Source organism: Theropithecus gelada, chromosome 8 (genome assembly GCF_003255815.1).
Source record: "Theropithecus gelada isolate Dixy chromosome 8, Tgel_1.0, whole genome shotgun sequence".
NCBI classification, from domain to species: domain Eukaryota; kingdom Metazoa; phylum Chordata; class Mammalia; order Primates; family Cercopithecidae; genus Theropithecus; species Theropithecus gelada.
The window spans coordinates 101,000,751-101,017,606 of record NC_037676.1 but is presented as its reverse complement, the minus strand read 5'-3'; the positions used below and the strand labels follow the sequence as shown (position 1 = coordinate 101,017,606).

General features: G+C 35.6%; 1 protein-coding gene and 1 pseudogene across 4 annotated transcripts in view; one reads left to right on the top strand and one right to left on the bottom strand.

Annotated features, from left to right (window-relative positions):
- STK3 (serine/threonine kinase 3) overlaps positions 1-16,856 on the top strand; it is a 466,952-nt gene that overhangs the window by 283,053 nt on the left and 167,043 nt on the right. The gene's annotated exons all lie outside the window — the stretch shown is intronic.
- On the bottom strand, positions 11,673-12,870 carry LOC112629788 (annotated as a pseudogene). The gene is made up of 2 exons (XR_003120755.1): positions 12,772-12,870; positions 11,673-12,510 (listed from the first exon to the last, which is right to left on the bottom strand). The product of XR_003120755.1 is annotated as an ATP synthase-coupling factor 6, mitochondrial pseudogene (transcript).

The window sequence follows — 16,856 nt, the reverse complement described above, 5'->3', positions numbered from 1 at the left end:
AAAGTTTGTTCGGAAAGGTGCAATTTTCATTTTCTTGAAGTTGACATTGAAAAGTGGTGAAACACAACTGGGCATGATAGCTCACACCTGTAATCCCAACACTTTGGGAGTCCAAGGTGGGTGGATTGCTTGAGCTCAGGAATTCTAGACCAGCAACATGACAAAACCCTGTCTCTATATCTATATCTGTATCTGTATCTATCTATATATGTATACATATATATAAAATTAGAAAAGTAGTGAAAGTGTTTTGTAAAATCAGAAGTCTCATTACATAATTATTCTTCATGTTGTATTTACTCATTTATCTATTTAATCAATCGGTATTTACTGAATATCAACTCTGTATTCAAGCACTAGGAATTAAAAGATGAATGAATCAGATACTCTGTCATAAAGTACCTCACAGTGTAGTATGTCATTATGTGAGTATTTGAAAATTTCATTTCGATATTCCTCATAGATTCATTCACTTTTGCTACAGTTTAATATATAATACAGTGTTTATAGCAAGAAAGGATGTCTAATATAAAATGTGCCATTTAGCGTATAGCAACTTTATATACTTTAAAACCTTATTAACTCCACAGTATTTGAGATAGCAATTATTTCTTAGGCCTTATGTGTTCCTTAAGTCCAGATTTGACATATTTTTGCTAGACATTTATTCTGAAAATGTTTTGAAGCTAATATTAGAGTCCCTGTATGTTTAAGAACTCTACTGAGTAGGAGGATGACCATGCTGCTAAGACATTACTGGTGATTTTTGATTACAAGTTGATATTTAAGTCTCTGCTTCTGGTTCTGTTGTTTAAATGTGTCTGATTCAGCAGAGCCAAAGAAAAATTGAAATGTTTTAAATCATTTTGGTACCTGTAATTGTCCATAAACAATCAATTTCAACTTTATGAACTCCCAAATCTTTGGCATACCAAGGATTGTACTAATAATTGTTGTAATTGATATTTGTGACTGCATGTTTAAATGTTGGAAATGAGACTTTAATATGAACATGCAGTAAATCTTAACCACAGAGGCACACACAGGTCCCAGTGTAATGTGGACCAGGAAAGAGACACATGTAAACAGACATATTCCTCATCTGAATATGTGGAGCCATACTTCCATAGAATTGCATTCAATGTTTATATATAGAGAGATGGCAATGAAAAACTGCTGTTTGTATGGGTTTACTGTGTATTTTGATCTCTAGGTTATTTACTTCTTCTGAATGCGTAGAGATGATATTAAAACATGCTGGTATCAGTTAATTTAATTAAAATAATAAAAAGTTATATAATTGGGGAGGTGGTCATATACCTTCATTTACCTTAGGAGAAAAAAATTATTGTTGAGTAAAAGTATTTTAACATAATAAATAGTTTTGGATAATAGATTTTTTTTTGTTAAACATAAAAGACATGGATAATTTAAAGCTTAAGTTATGATGTGGCATTATAAATTCTATTGCATTTGGGACCCTTTATTCATGTGAATGTCCTAAAAATACTTGGTCACAGACTGTAAACAACATAAGGAAATCAATTTTCTCAGAAGCTTTTCTAAAGACTTAGAAATATTAAACAAATGCATTCAATACAATGGATGCCATAAAGCATCAGATAAAATCTTAATTTTAATTTTTAATCTATGAATTGCTCTCTCAAAAGATTATGGGTTTAATAACAGTTTATTGAAATGAGAGCTAATAGCTGTGTACAAGTTTGGTTTCATTCATACTTTGACTTTTAAAGTCAAACACTGATTTTCATCGTGTTAAATTTCTAAAGAGCAATGAAAAGAAGATTGTTGGCCAGAGTAAGGAGGCAAACATTCTATAAGAAGGAGAAGTTCAGTAGTGCCAAATAACATAAAACTTTGCTTTAAAAGAAGTCTTTAATTGAATTATTTATCAGTGATGACATTGAACTTATACAATTCCTCTTTAGGTTCCAGGTAATGAAGTTCATTTATTATTATTATTATTATTATTATTATTATTGAGTTGGGGTGTTTCTCTGTTGCCTATGCTGGAGTGCAGTGGCGTGATCATAGTAACTGCAGCCTCAGATACCTGGGCTCAAGAGATTTTCCCACTTCAGCCCAAGTAGACCTGAGTAGCTGGGACTACAGGTGCATGCCACCACACCCACTTAATTTTTAAGTTTTGTGTAGAGGTGAAGTCTCAGGATGTTGCTCAGGCTGGTCTCGAACTTCTAGATACAAGTGATCCTTCCTTTGGCCTCTCAGAGTGCTGAGATTATATGCATGAGCCACTGTGCCTGGCCACAAAGTTCATTTATTCATTCAACAAATATTTGTTACGCATCAGCCACTTTTCTATGGGCGGGATATATAGCCTTGAGTAAAACAAAAATTCCTGCCTTCATTGTGTTTATATTCTGGTTGGATTAGACATAATACACATACATAAAATATATCATTGGATGGTGATTAGGGAGTATGAAGGTCTGATTGTACTTTTAAATGGTAGTCAAGGATGCCTTGTTAAGGAGATATTTAAGCTAAAGACTGAAGCACACAAGGGAGCGAGCCATCTGGGGTAAGACTGCCTTGGTTGGAGGGAACAGACAGTACAAAGTCTGTGTGAGATGGGAACATGCTTGGCTCTTTGATTCTTAACTAGAGACCACTGTGGCTGGAGTGAGCCAGAAGGGTATTAATAGAAGATGAGGTAATAGGGATAATAAAGGTGTTACAAAGATCTCAAGGTAAGTTTATTTTTTGTTTAATTGTGCTTTCTTTTATTATTTATTATTTATCATTTTTTGAGCTCTGTGTCACCCAGGCTGGAGGGCAGTGGAGAGCAATTATGTCCCACTGCAGCCTTAATCTCCCGCGTTCAGGTGATCCTCCCACCTCAGCCTCTGGAGTAGCTGAGACTACAGGTGTGTGCCATCACACCCAGCTAATTTTTAAATATTTTTGTAGAGATGAGGGTCTCCCTATGTTGCTCAAGCTGGTCCCAAACTCCTGGGCTCAAGTGATCTTTCTGCCTTGCCTTCCCAAAATGCTGAGAATACAGACATGGGCCACTGTGCCTAGCCTAATTATTCTTTCAGAAATAGTGTCAGTCAAATGGACTTGCCATTGAAGATTTATAAGAACACTGTGCAGTAGATTTAAACAATTTGGATGTCATTATACTTGAGATTTTGTTCATTCTTCCACCTGCCTATCTATCCATCTGCCTGTCTAGGTTAGCAGGCTAGGTAATCATATGTGATCCTGTTTTCAACAAGGATGTAAACTGTTTTAGATCAGTTTACATATGTATCTACATATAAGATGTTTAAAAATAATCATAGAAGAGGAATTAATATCCCTCAATATTAGATTCTTTATGAGAGTGGGCAGCTATGAGGTAGAGTGAAAAGATCCTTGACTTTGTGTTCATATGGATTTTTTTTACATTCCAGGCCAAATGGTGTACAACCTTGGGCGAATTATACAATCTCTCCCACCCTCAGTCTTCATATGTGAAAAACTGGGTAATAAAAATACTAATCTTCTAAAGGTTTAAGCCTTAGAAATAATGTTATATAAAGGGTGTACACAGTGCCTCTCCTGCTGGAGGCACTTAATAAATGGTAGCTAATGTCTCCATGTGAATAAGAGATAAGGATGGTAAGGATAATTATTAATATTATTATTATTGAAAATATTTTTTAAATTTACCATCTTTACCATTTTTAAGTGTACAGTTCAGTGCTAATAAATACATTTATATCCCTTTTCCCTCAATTTCACCCCTCCCTCCCTGCTCCCCTTCCTGGCCTCTGGTGATGGCAACTGTTCTCTGTATGTCATGAGATCCAGTGGTTTGAGCTCTCATATATGAGTGAGAACTTGTGATATTTGTCTTTCTGTATTGGAATGGTAGGGATTATTGAGGCCCACGGTTAACCTAGAAAGTGTATACAACTTAATTTTTAAAATTGTCATTGTTTGAGAACTTTTCTTGGCTACTAACAAGTGTCAACATGTAGTGATTAGAATTTTCCCTCCTTTTCCATTAACTCTTGAAGATGCTAAGGGGACATAAATTATGAAGGTCTGTAAAGCAGTACCTTGATTTACCTCTGAGAAAGACAACATAGAGTTAGATATAAAGCTGTGTTACTGTCTTGGGCATATCTGTTCTCAAGTTGGAATGCGTGTGTTTGATTGTTATAGGCAGAGAGAATTATAGTCCTTGTGATGTACTCAATAACATCTGCACAGAGGCTTCTTCTTCTCTACTCTCCATGGCACTTTATATATGCTTCTGCTACTGTTTACATATGCCTATTTTAGCATTATATGATAAGTTGCATTGAGGACTTTTTTCTTGCCTTAATTAGGTTAAATATTCTTTAAGTAAGACGTAGTATCTTCAATTTTGTATTTTTGGTGTGGAGCGCAGCACAGGGTTGGTAAATTGGCAACATGAGGGCAGGAATTTCTTATTTCTTTTGTTCACTAATACATGTTAAGCACTAGAACAGTGCTTGGCCTATAGTAGTTACTCAGTATATATTTGTTGGATGAATGAATCTTATATGCCAAAGATAGAAGTCTTAATATTTAAGAATGTTCTTTTGGCACTATATTGGGTCAGATTTGACAAAATGGTGTAGAATTGATTAATAGGTAAATTCCACCAGAACTTGCAGTCAGCCAACACCTTTGTTTTAGACTACCTCCTATTTGGGAGGGCAAGAATTTAGCTAATTTGGATCTTTAGCTTAATAAACACTAACATGGTCAAAAGTCAGTTAGCAGGAAAGAAAAATGGAAATAAAAGATCTAAATATTTTGTAGATTCATTAACCAATCTATGATTAATTAGTCCTTAAACATTGTATGTTAGTAGCCAGTAGAAAGGGAAATCTTGTGGGGAAGATATAATGCTGGGAAATTTGTAAATTATAAACTACAAAGTTAAAGTAGTAAATAAAGGAAATTAGGAATGTATTTAGAAAGCCAGTAGTATATATAGTATTATATTTTTATAGTATATAAATACATATTACTATAGTATATAAATGCATTAATATATAGTTTATATAACATATAAATATAGTAGTATAACTAAACATATCCTCTTAAATATTTAAGACAGGTAAATAGTTTAATCATCCCTTTTTTATGTTTTTTCAATGAGCTAAAAAATAGATTTTATAGTTAAATTCCATTATTTGAGCATATGTTTTCTTTATTGGAATAAAGAATTGTAAAATGTGGTAATATTTATAATTATGCTTATTATTTGTTAGGTATACTGTATTTATATTTAAGGAAACATGAGCAAATGACCAAGAATAATTAAAGTATATTGGAATGTTCCTTTCAAGTAGGTGCTTTGGTGTTTTAAATTTAATACTTTAATAATGAATGCAAATTGTTGATTATTGTATTGCTTATTGGTACAATGAAAGTGTTGAAGATATGTTCGTAAGAAGAATGGTAGTATAAAATAAATTGAGAATAAAATCAAAGTTAATTGAATATGAGGAGCCCTCCACTAGTATATCATTAACTTTTACATTTTTTATGTCACATTTTTCCACTAGATTATAGAACTACAAAAGAGTATATTCTTCTTTGAAATTTTGCCATAATTTTGTGTATAAAATTCTTTTGAATAAAATGAATATGGAGACCAGGCATAGTTGCTCAAGCCTGTATTCCCAGCACTTTGGGAGGCCAAGGCAGGCAGATCACTTGAGCTCAGGAGTTCTAGACCAGTCTGGACAACGTGGTGAAACCCTGTGTCTACAATACAAAAATTAGCCTGGCATAGTGGTTTGTGCCTGTAGTCCCAGCTACTTGGGAGACTGAGGTGGGAGAATCACTTGAGCCCAGGAGGTCGAGACTGCAGTGAACCGTGATCGCGCCACTGCACTCCAGCCTGAGTGATGCAGTGAGATCCTGTCTCTGAATGAGTAGAATAGAATAGAATAGGGAATATGGAATAACATATAACACATAACAAATAACTCCTGCCTCAGCCTCTCAAGCAGCTGGGATTACAAATATACACCACCAAGCCCAGCTAATTTTTGTATTTTTAGTAAACATGGGGTTTCACCATGTTTGCCAGACTGGTCTTGAACTCCTGACCTCAGGTGATCCATCTGTGTCAGCCTCCCAAAGTGCTGGGATTACAGGCGTGAGCCACCACGCCTGGCCAGGAGCCAAAATATTTAAACTGAACAAAGGCGTGTCTTTGTTTCTTGCTATGTAAAGTTAAGAAACACACCTTCACGTTAACATGGAAAAACACTTAAAAATATATGAAAGATAACATTGACATCAGATGAAACCTGGTTGTAAAAGCATAATGAATTATTACTGTATGCCTTTGGTTTTGAAAAGCAAATGAAGAAACAAAAAATAAATTTTCCCCAAAGCATCAATAGTCATGAAGCTTATTGAAAGTAGTGAAACATTATGAAAACTTGTTGTGTGAAGGCCTAAAAATTCCCTTGTTAGAAGAAAGCTTTCACAGTGTCATGTCATCTTCAGTCAAAGAAGAGCACATTTCAACATTGAAACTGAGTATTGCATTTTAAAATCCCATCTATTTCAGGAGGATTAATATCCATATTGGACTGGGCATGGTACTTCATGCCTATAATCCCAGCACTTTGGGAGACTGAGGTGGGTGGATCGCTTGAGCCCAGGAATTTCAGACCAGCTTGGGCAACATGGCAAAACCCTGTCTCTACAAAACATACAAAAACAATTAGCTGGGTGTGGTGGTGTGCTCTTGTAGTCCCAGCTACTCAGGAACCTGAGTTGAGAGGATCGGTTGAGCCCAGGAGGTTGAGACTGCAGTGAGCCATGATCATGCCACTGTACTCCAGTGTGGGTGACAGAATAAGACCTTGTGTAAAAAGAAAAAAAATAAAAGTATATCTCCCTATTGTAATTTTTAGAGTACTGTTTCTACAGATTAATATAACTGTTGGCTTTTCACAGCTTTATGCATAGTTGTTAGAACAGTAATCCTTTCCCATCATATGTCCTATTATATTTCAGACCATAAGCCCATTTTAATTATTATTAATTTTTACTTAATATTTACTATATTTGCTCTTTTCTAAATAGTAATTACTGCATTGAATAAGATTTTTACATAACCAACATTTCATTGTAACATTTATTTCCAAGCTTTTGGGAATAGTGCTTATTGATTCAGTGATATGTAAGAACTGTCCTATAAATAGTTGGGTAAAACTGACATTTAAACCACCCCTTCTGTGCTCCATGTTTAACTGTTAATATTGTTCTTGTGCTCTGACCCCACTGCTGCCTGACTCTTTGCTGGTGTTGCTGTCCTCTGTCCTTTGCCTCTTATTGGTCTCACTTTTCTCTTAATATGAACAAACAATGGGAGGAATGGTGCTGTTGTTTCTTCCACCTTGGTCACAAGCTAACCTCTACATTTTTGTCTAAAGAAGTCACTTTTATTCACTAAGTGCTTTCTATTCCCATTCTGTTTCAGTAATGCCTTGATTGGTTGTGTCACCTGTGCAGTAGTTGAAAATGGATATGAGTACACAATTTCAGGACCTCCCTGCTTCCTTGTAGATCATTTGACCGTATGTAAGTGATTTAACAGTCATGCAGTCAGAATTGTTAGAGTAAATAATTTCCATCTTCATTACTGTATCTTTGTATTCGTGAACACTTGCAGGAACATAATATTCTTCAGTTAAATTTAGGCAAGTTTAAAAAAATTAGACTAAATAAGTAACAAATCTAAAAATCAAGCTAGTTTACATATTTGGAGACTTCCATTTTTGTAATATTGGTGAATGAATAGTTTCTTTTGAGTACTTTTTAATTTAAAATACCAACAATTGATAAAGTATAAATTTACTTGAGGAATTAATGTAGGTTTTTTGTATGAAAGCAGTCTGATATCAAATTATGATTATATGTACATTTTAACTTAGTTACATTATAACTTTTAAAAAGTTTCTTAGCCAAAAAAATTGGTGAACAGAGAGTTTATTATTTATTTCTAGAAATACAACTAAAGTAGCATGAGTAGAGAGTTTAAAAGGAATAGTAAAACAGATTTCTTTACATGATAGATTATAAGAAAATGTTGGGTGCCAACACCTAATAAGATATTTAAAAATAATACTGCTTTTAGTTATGAATATTTCTGTTACTTAGTTTATCATATATCTAATTGTATGATGGTTCAGGTTGATTTGAGATTACAAACATTGATGTTGAAACTTCATGGCTTTAGACCATCTTTTTTTGTGTGGGTTTGTGTCAGCTAAATCATCAGTTTCATTTGCTCATTTATAACTGTAATACATAAACTGGTTCAAAAGGATTATTATACTTTTTTAGACATTGTGCAGACTCCATTTTAGTAGCTCCAAAATAAGACATTGGAGTTGAATTAGGGGAAAACTGATATTATGCAGGAGTGCTGTCCTCACTTTCACCAGAAAATGTATTTAAATTGGAATTTCCAAATGTGAGAAATCTGAAAGGAATAAAAAATGCTGGTCCTTAATGTTAGCCGTATGGTTGGTGTTAGCCAAAATGAGGTTCAGGCTGTGATGCTCTGTAGCCACTGTATGACCTACCCAAAGGCAATCAGAACACACTCCTTTCTTCCTTTTTTCTTTTCCTCCTTTTTTTTTTAAACTAATTGGCCCATGTTTAGTTTACTGAATGTCATCTGGACTCAGTAAAAAGCAAGTGACCTGCATTGAATTAGTGTAATTGTAATACAAACAGAATATTGCATAGTTTTGGTCTTATACAGGAAAGGAGAAAGTTGGAAAGATTTTTCTGTTTGATAAATAGAAACTGAAGATATGGGGATCCAGGCCTGGTTCATACTTGATTTTACCTTTCATGTCTCTTTGTAAGATCAGTATTTGGACTTTTAGGCATTTTTCCTCTGTAAAAAAAATATTGGTTTTCGTTTTGAAATTTACTATGAAAGAAGTCTGCTTTTTGTAAAAAAAAAAAAAAAATCTTACAAATGATGTATATTAAATCATGGATCTAATTCAATCATAAGAAAGTTAGCATTGTCCAAAAGGGAAGTACTTTATGCACTACTAGGATTGTCAGGAACTTGGCATATTATTTTACCTTTATCATGAACAATATTGCAAGGACATTTTCAAATGCTATTTTATTAGTTTTGGATAGTTTATATTTATTACATTCTGTGTCAGATGGGTAATAGCTCCATTTGCTAAGGGAAAAAAAAAGAGCTGACAAATTTAAATTTCATTTTAAATAATGTGTTTTAAATTTTAACTATATGACTTTGGTCTTATAATTAATTAATTTGATTTTGAAAGTGTCATTTTGAAATGGAATTATTTGGCATCCTGAAATTCATAGTCTGTGTAACTTATACTCTTGTAATAGGACACTGCCAGTACAATAACCATAAACAGGTTAGATCTTCGTATTATAATCTTGGAGTGCCTTATACTTTTTGTCTTTAACACATATTTTTCCCATATATACAGTGAGAATAATTATAATCTTTATCCTGAGAAGTTGTTATGAGGATTGAATGAGGTAATTCATGCTTCCTTGGGGAATGCCCCACAGAGTTAATTGATATTATTATCATTGTTGTTCTGTTTTTTACTATTTTAGAGGTGCTTTGGAATCGTAGAAGGAATATATGGCTTTATTAGGAAGGGTTGTATTAGGGAAAGCATAAAAAAATAGGTAATGTACTAAAAACATATTGAAAGATGAATAATTAGACAATGCCTCATGGCCAGAGGTAAGCCATGCTGAGAAGAAGTTGTACTTTATTTTGTAAATAATAGGGAAAGATTGGAGTTTGAAGTAGGGGTTCAGCAGTCTGCATTTGAACAAGCCCGCCAAGAAATTCTGATGCATGGTAAAATTTAAGAACAATTGTTATATGTACATATTTATATAGATGAGAACTATTATTATGTGTACATGTTTATATAGATTAAAAATGTATGGATGTTTTAAATAATATTACTTTTAATTCTGTGTGTTTTTTTACTTAATAATGTAGTCTAGCAAGTTTCTGATCAGTAAACTCAATTTTCTCCTACATGGATTGTAAAATTAGAAATATTTCCTGCTAGAGAATAGTTGTCTTCAGATTAAGTTAGTAACCAAAAGTATTCTTTATCCACCTGAAAAGAGGTAGCATAACTTGATGGTTAAGATCATAGGCTTTGGAGCTAGACTGCCCGGGTTCCATTTTCAACTCTGTCCTTTATTTGCTGAGTATTTGAGGGCAAGTTATTTAACCTTTCTATCCCTCAGTTTTCTCATATATAAAATGGAGAAATACTTCCTCATAGAATTTTGGTAAGGATTAAAAGAAATAATTTTTGTAAAGCTACTTAGTATGTTGCCCCATACATAGTGCTATATAGAGAAAATGTAATAGTAACAACAATAATTACAACATATGATAACATGAATGTATCAAAGTTATCAAAAGTTACAAATTAAAAGTATCAAAAGTATCAAAAATTACATAATTAAAACATTTAACAATAGTGCTGAGATAGCCTAAGCACAGCATGCTTATTGCTTAAAAAGTCCTAGTTAAATGGCCATATATATATGCCTGAACTTTGGGGCCTCATTTTACTCTTTTCTGGCTGTAGTATTATAGAAGGGTATGCCTCTTCCTTCTTGTTTTTTTTTTCTCCTACCCATCACTTATTTCCTCTCTGCTATGGAACTTCACAGGCTCACATGCTCCTTGATTTAGGAGACAAACAATTCTCCTTTGGGAGAATGAAAAAACAGTGAAAACAACTTGGAGATACTGGATTTGAATTATCTCAAAATACTATAGAAAACGCATGCCTGTAGTCCCAGCTACTTGGGAGGCTGAGGTGAGAGGATCACTTGAACCCAGGAAGTGGAGGTTCTAGTGAATTGCTTTATATGTGACTCTGAAAGAAAGGCTCTGAAAGACAGCAGTAGAGAACAGTTCTTTACTGCTGTCTTACCCCTTTCTTTCAGAGCCACATATAAAAAGACTAATGGATACTTACTGCTTCCATTTGCCCACTTGCCTTTCATTTACCCCTGAACAGACTTTGACTGTGTCTTCCCTACCACCCTACTGACATTCTTAACACCTTTACTCCTATTTGGCATTGGTAACCATTCTCTGTTTGTTAAATCTCTTACCTTTTTTGATTTCTAGGAGATCACCATTCCCTGGCTTTCCTCCAGCTTTTATCTCTGTCTTGAATTCTAGACTTATTTCTAATAATCTGCTTATATCATTTTCTTTTCTTTACTATTTTGAAATAATTCAAATCCAGTATCTCCAAGTTGTTTTCACTGTTTTTTCATCAGACTTGTTTCTCCCTTTATATCTGAACGAACTGTATATTTGAGGCAACTGGTTGGGTGGTGATGCCATTAACCAAGAGTATCCTCCTTCTGTCCAATCTTCCGCCTTTATTTTTTATTTTATTTTGAGAAAGGGTCTCACTCTGTCACCCAGACTGGAGTGCAGTGGCGTGATCTCCACTCACTGGAACCTTCGCTTCCTGGGTTCAAGTGATCCTCCCACCTCAGTCTCCCAGGTAGTTGGGTCTACAGGCATGCACCACCACCCCTGGTTAATTTTTGTATGTATATATATTTTTTCTTTTAGAGACAGGGTTTCACCATGTTGCCCAGGCTGGTCTTAAACTCCTGGACTCAAGTAATCTGCCTGCCTTGGCCTCCCAAAGTGCTGGCATTGCAGGCCACTGTGTCTGGCCCAATCTTCTGCCCTTAATCAGTCACCAGGTCCTGTTGATGTTTCCTTCCCGCCTTCCTGTCCAGCTCCACTGCCACTGAGTTGATTCAAGTTTTCATTATTCACCAGTTCCGATATCTATAACTTTCCCAATATCTCTCAAGTAATATCCCCTTCTTTTCATCCACATCTTTATTTTTCCTTCCAGATTTTTTAATACTCCACATCACCAAATAATTTATTTGGAATCGAGACTAAAAGAACACTTGACAGTTGTGAATGTATGTTTATTCTGAAACTTCTAGCTAGTTGTACTGCTAACCCTTGACAACTTACCAGATTAATTTTACTTTATTTCTTCAGGCCTGGGGTTTTTTGATGACTTCAAATTTGGGATCTTCAAATTTGAAGTTAGGGAATGTATTCATGTCTGCTTTACCATACATTTGCTTGAGCTTAAAAAGCTTCCTCTCCGGCTCTTGCTGGTACTCTGGATCAGTATCAACAGATCCTCCTGTTGTCTGTCACTTAGATTTGTATTCTCTAACCTTATACATGGAGAGTTTCTGTACAGGATCAAGTTCCTTATTAAACGCCACTGCTGTAACACCAATGTTCCTCTGCAAACGGACTGAGACTGCTGACCGAAAGACAGAGGAGAACCTGAAGAGCCTCTGGAGAATCGTGCCTATTCTGTTACTTGCACTCAGTCCTGAGCTGCCAAAGCCACCACCGCTGCCACCATTCTACCTTCTTCTGGATCAGTACCGACTGATTTAATAATCTGCAGTCTCAATCTCCTTTCTAAAGTAAACTTCATGATACTGTTAGATTGACCATCTTAAATGAAACACAGCTCATATTACTGTCTTACTTAAGATCCTCCCATTTAACAGCCAAATTTTTAAGGGTGTCATGTAAGGCCCTGGGCTCTGCATACGTCTTTATTCATGTGACATTTCCTTTCCTTTAGCCATACTATCATTTGTAGGTAGCGTTAGGTTTACCTCTGCCCTCTTCTCAGTGTTACTTTGTGCCTGCATTTTCTCCCATCTTTTTTCTACGCATTCTGTCTTGGGAACTTTTCCTCTGGGCTTCCTTTGCATCCTGTGTACCCCAAGATCATAGAAGTTATCATTTTCTATTATAGTTTATATGACTTCCCTACCACGTTATGAATTTATTGATAGCAGCATGTGCAATTTTTATTTTGTGTCTTCGATATGTAAACTATGCTTTATGACATACTAATTGTTAAATAAATGATTAATACATTTATATACAAATTTAGGGTGCATAATTTTCGTTTGCTTTTTTTTAAATAACTGGGAAGGTTGAGGTGGACATATCTATATTGAATAAACCTTGAAGGAAAGAATATTATCTCTCTCTTATCAGTGAACAGCTTGAGTGCTACCATGTGTTCAGCCATGGGTGAGGCATTACATGAATGAAATCAAAATACGAGGGAAGGACTGGTGTTATAAATTGCTTTTTCTTTGACAAAATATTGTTTAAAATAATTCATTTTATACTCATAATGCATTTTTTTAGTACAGTTTAGTTTTAGGAAAACAAAACAAATCATTTAGGTTAACATCTAAAATGTTAATTTTGAACTTCACTGACTATAGTATGGCACATGTCCAATAGAATCTGTTAAAAATTTTCCTCTGGGTCAGATCTAAGTTGAGAAGAATGAGGTAACTTTAATGTGAACCTAGATTGTAATGCAGTCTTTCTCTCCAGTGAATTGCCAAATTCACAATTCCATTTGTATCTGGAATTGGGGAAGCTGAGTTTAATATGGATGTTTGCCAAGTTAGCAAATCTTGGCAAGATAGTCTTATTCTCTGTGCTTAATTATATAGTTTTATTATAAAGTTTTTCACATGTTCATTTGTAGGTATCTGTTATTCTCTTGAGGTGAGTTCATATGGTTGCCAATCTCTCATTTATACTTTATTCTTTTGGTAGTTAATCATTTACTGTCAAGCCTTCCATCTTTCTTAGAAGACTATATTTTTATTTTTACATTTTTATATATTAACACTAGTGAACCAGTTTTGCCTCTTTGCTAGGTTTATGGATTTTTGAGCAGTGCAAGTGTAAATCCCTCAGAAAGGCCAAATTCTTGGTATATTTATTTATTTCATATTTACTGAGTGCCTGCTCAGACACTGTTTTAGGCACTCATACACAGCAGTGAATGAAACAAAGTTCCAGCCTCTTAGGTGCCTATTTGTAATGGGGAGAGACAGTAAATTACATACAAAAAACTGGGCGTGGTGGCCCACGCCTGTAATCCGAGCACTTTGGGAGGCTGAGGCGGGTGGATCACCCAAAGTCAGGAGTTGGAGACCAGCCTGACCAACACAGTGAAACCTGTTCTCTATTAAAAATACAAAAATTAGGCGGGTATAGTGGTGCACGCCTGTAGTCCCATACTTTGGAGGCTGAGGCAGGAGAATTGCTTGAACCCAGGAGGCGGAGATTGCAGTGAGCTGAGGTCGTGCCACTGCCCTCTAGCCTGGGAGACAGAGTAAGATTCTGTCTCGGGAAAAAAAAACCACAAAAAAACGAAAACCATAACATATCAGATACTGTTAACTGCTATGAAGAAAAAGCAAGGTAAGAGGGATACAGAATGACAGATATGTTTGTGATATTATATGTAGGATGGTCAAGAAAGGCCTGTCTAATAAGGTGACTTATAGTAGAGATGTAAAGAAGGTAAGTAAATGAGCAATGCAGATTTCTGGGGAAAGAATGTTCTAGTCAGAGGAAACTGATGTGTGACTGTGTTTGATGTTTTAGAAACAGTAAGGAGGTTTAAGTGGCTGGAGCTGGATATGATGGTGAAAGAAGTAGGAGATGAGATCAGAGGGATGGCAGGGGAACAGATCACTTAGAGCCTTCTTAAACCACAGCAGGACCTTTAACTTTTACCCTGAGTGAAACAGGAAACCATTGCAGGGTTTCGAGCAGAGGAATGGTATGGTCTGACTGTGATTTAAAGGGCTCATTCTTCATTGAGAAGGTATTGTAGCAAGACAAGAATGGAAGCCAGGTGAATAGTGAGGAGGTTACTTCTTCAGTAGTCCAGGTAAGAGATGATGGTGGCTTGAACCAGGGTAGTAAAGGTAAAGTTGTTGAGATGTGGCCAGATTCTGGATATTTGTATATTCTGATGATCTAAATGTGGAATGTAAATGAGAGTCAAGGATTATTGGCCTAGGTTTTTGGCTCAGATATCTTGAATGATGAAGATAAATGATGTTAAACATATTCATAGTTAATGTGTTTTAAGTAAAAAAAGACGTATTTACTTTATGTCAGGTTTATCTCTTAAAACATATTCTGCTTTGGCATTTCTCATAACTAGAAAATCTCATCTTCATACTGTTTATTATTATTACTATTTTTATTTTATTTTTTATTTTTTTTTGAGACAATCCCTCTCTGTCACCCAGGCTGGAGTACAGTGGTGCCATGAGGGTTCACTGTAGCCCTGACCTCCCAGGCTCAAGTGATTCTCCCACCTTGGCCTCCCAAGTAGCTGCAACTACAGGCATGTGCCACCACCCCTGCTAATTTTTTAAATTTTTTGTGGAGATTGGGTCTTGTTGTGTTGCCCAGGCTGGTCTCGAACACGTGGGCTCAAGCAGTCCTCTCGCCTTAGCCTCCCAAAGTGCTGGGATTACAGGCATGAGCCACCATGCCCGGCCATGCTGTTTCTTAATACTTCATGTTTTATTCTCTCAACACATGCTGTTTGTTTGGTGCTTGGTTCTGAACTCTTTTTAAAATGTAGTTTATATTATTATTATTCAAACATGGTGAAACTAATAGGTCAGGAGACAACTGCCATTGAAAAGATTGATACAGTTTCTAAGCAGAGAGGGCATGGCACATCAGATAGGGTGGCATATATGCCACGCCACATAGTGCTCATAGGGAAGCACCAGGGTTGGTTAGGAGGCAGAAATATCTAGGGAAATCATCGGGGAGAGCCTTTATCATGATTTTAGTGAGAAGGAACAGGCGAGGCAGGGTAAGGAGAATTGACTGATTTTAATAATCTCGACATATTCACATATAAGAGCAGCCCCCAAGTTGTTTGATACCTGGCCCTGGCGTGATTGTTAGAACAGGGGACTATTCTAATAGTCCCAAAATATAAGAGTTCTTTGAGAGCTGAATATTGGGGATGGATGGGAGGTAGTTTTAGATTGAGTGGTTTGCATGTGAAAAGCACTCAAGGAGGGGTAGTTTGCTGTCTAAGAAGTAGCTAGCCTTTGGAGGGGCAGTCTCTCCTGAATCAGCAGGGTTCCCATCAAGAATATGGAAAACAAAGTAAAAATTGTTTCTGTATGTTATATTTGCTTGACTTCTGTGTTTTTAATACTACCATCCTAGTTTATGCCCTGCATTGGTCTGGTCAGGAAAATTATGGTAGGACTTCCTTTCCATCTTTAGTTTTTTTCTTTGTTTCCTCCCTAGCATTTATTTTCGTTATCAATAGCCACAAAGGGGAGTCTTGATTGTATGACTTTACCTGGATCCTTCTAGATTAGTAAACTTTTGACCGTGTTCTAAATAGTGCTTTAGGGTTCCCCATATTTGATTTGAAGTTCACTTGAGTATATGAACTAATGTTTGTGAGAGGAAGGAAGGTGGGTGTGTGGGGCCTCCAGTTTTTTTCATGCCGCTTTCAATTATTGTGAGTTTAAAAAAGGATTCTGTACTAGGGTTCCATGTATGAGTTTATTTGGAAAATAGATTTCACTGCTCAAAAGTTGGTAAACTCTTGTAAATGACTGTCAAGTTTCCTTATTATAGCATGAATTTTTTTTCTTCTGTGTCTAGGGTGATAGGCCTACCAGCTGAGCCTATCATACTAAAGAGGGTAGTCTAATTTTGTGTATGAAGTACTTGAGTCTTTTCTGAGTCACATAATTTAGCCAAAGTCACAAATCTATTATTGGGGGAAAAGAGAAGTGGTATAATCTGTGTCTAAAAATCCATCAAGTTACCCTAAAAAACTATTACTCTACAAATTCCTCACTTGGCCTTTACTCTTGCTGTCCCA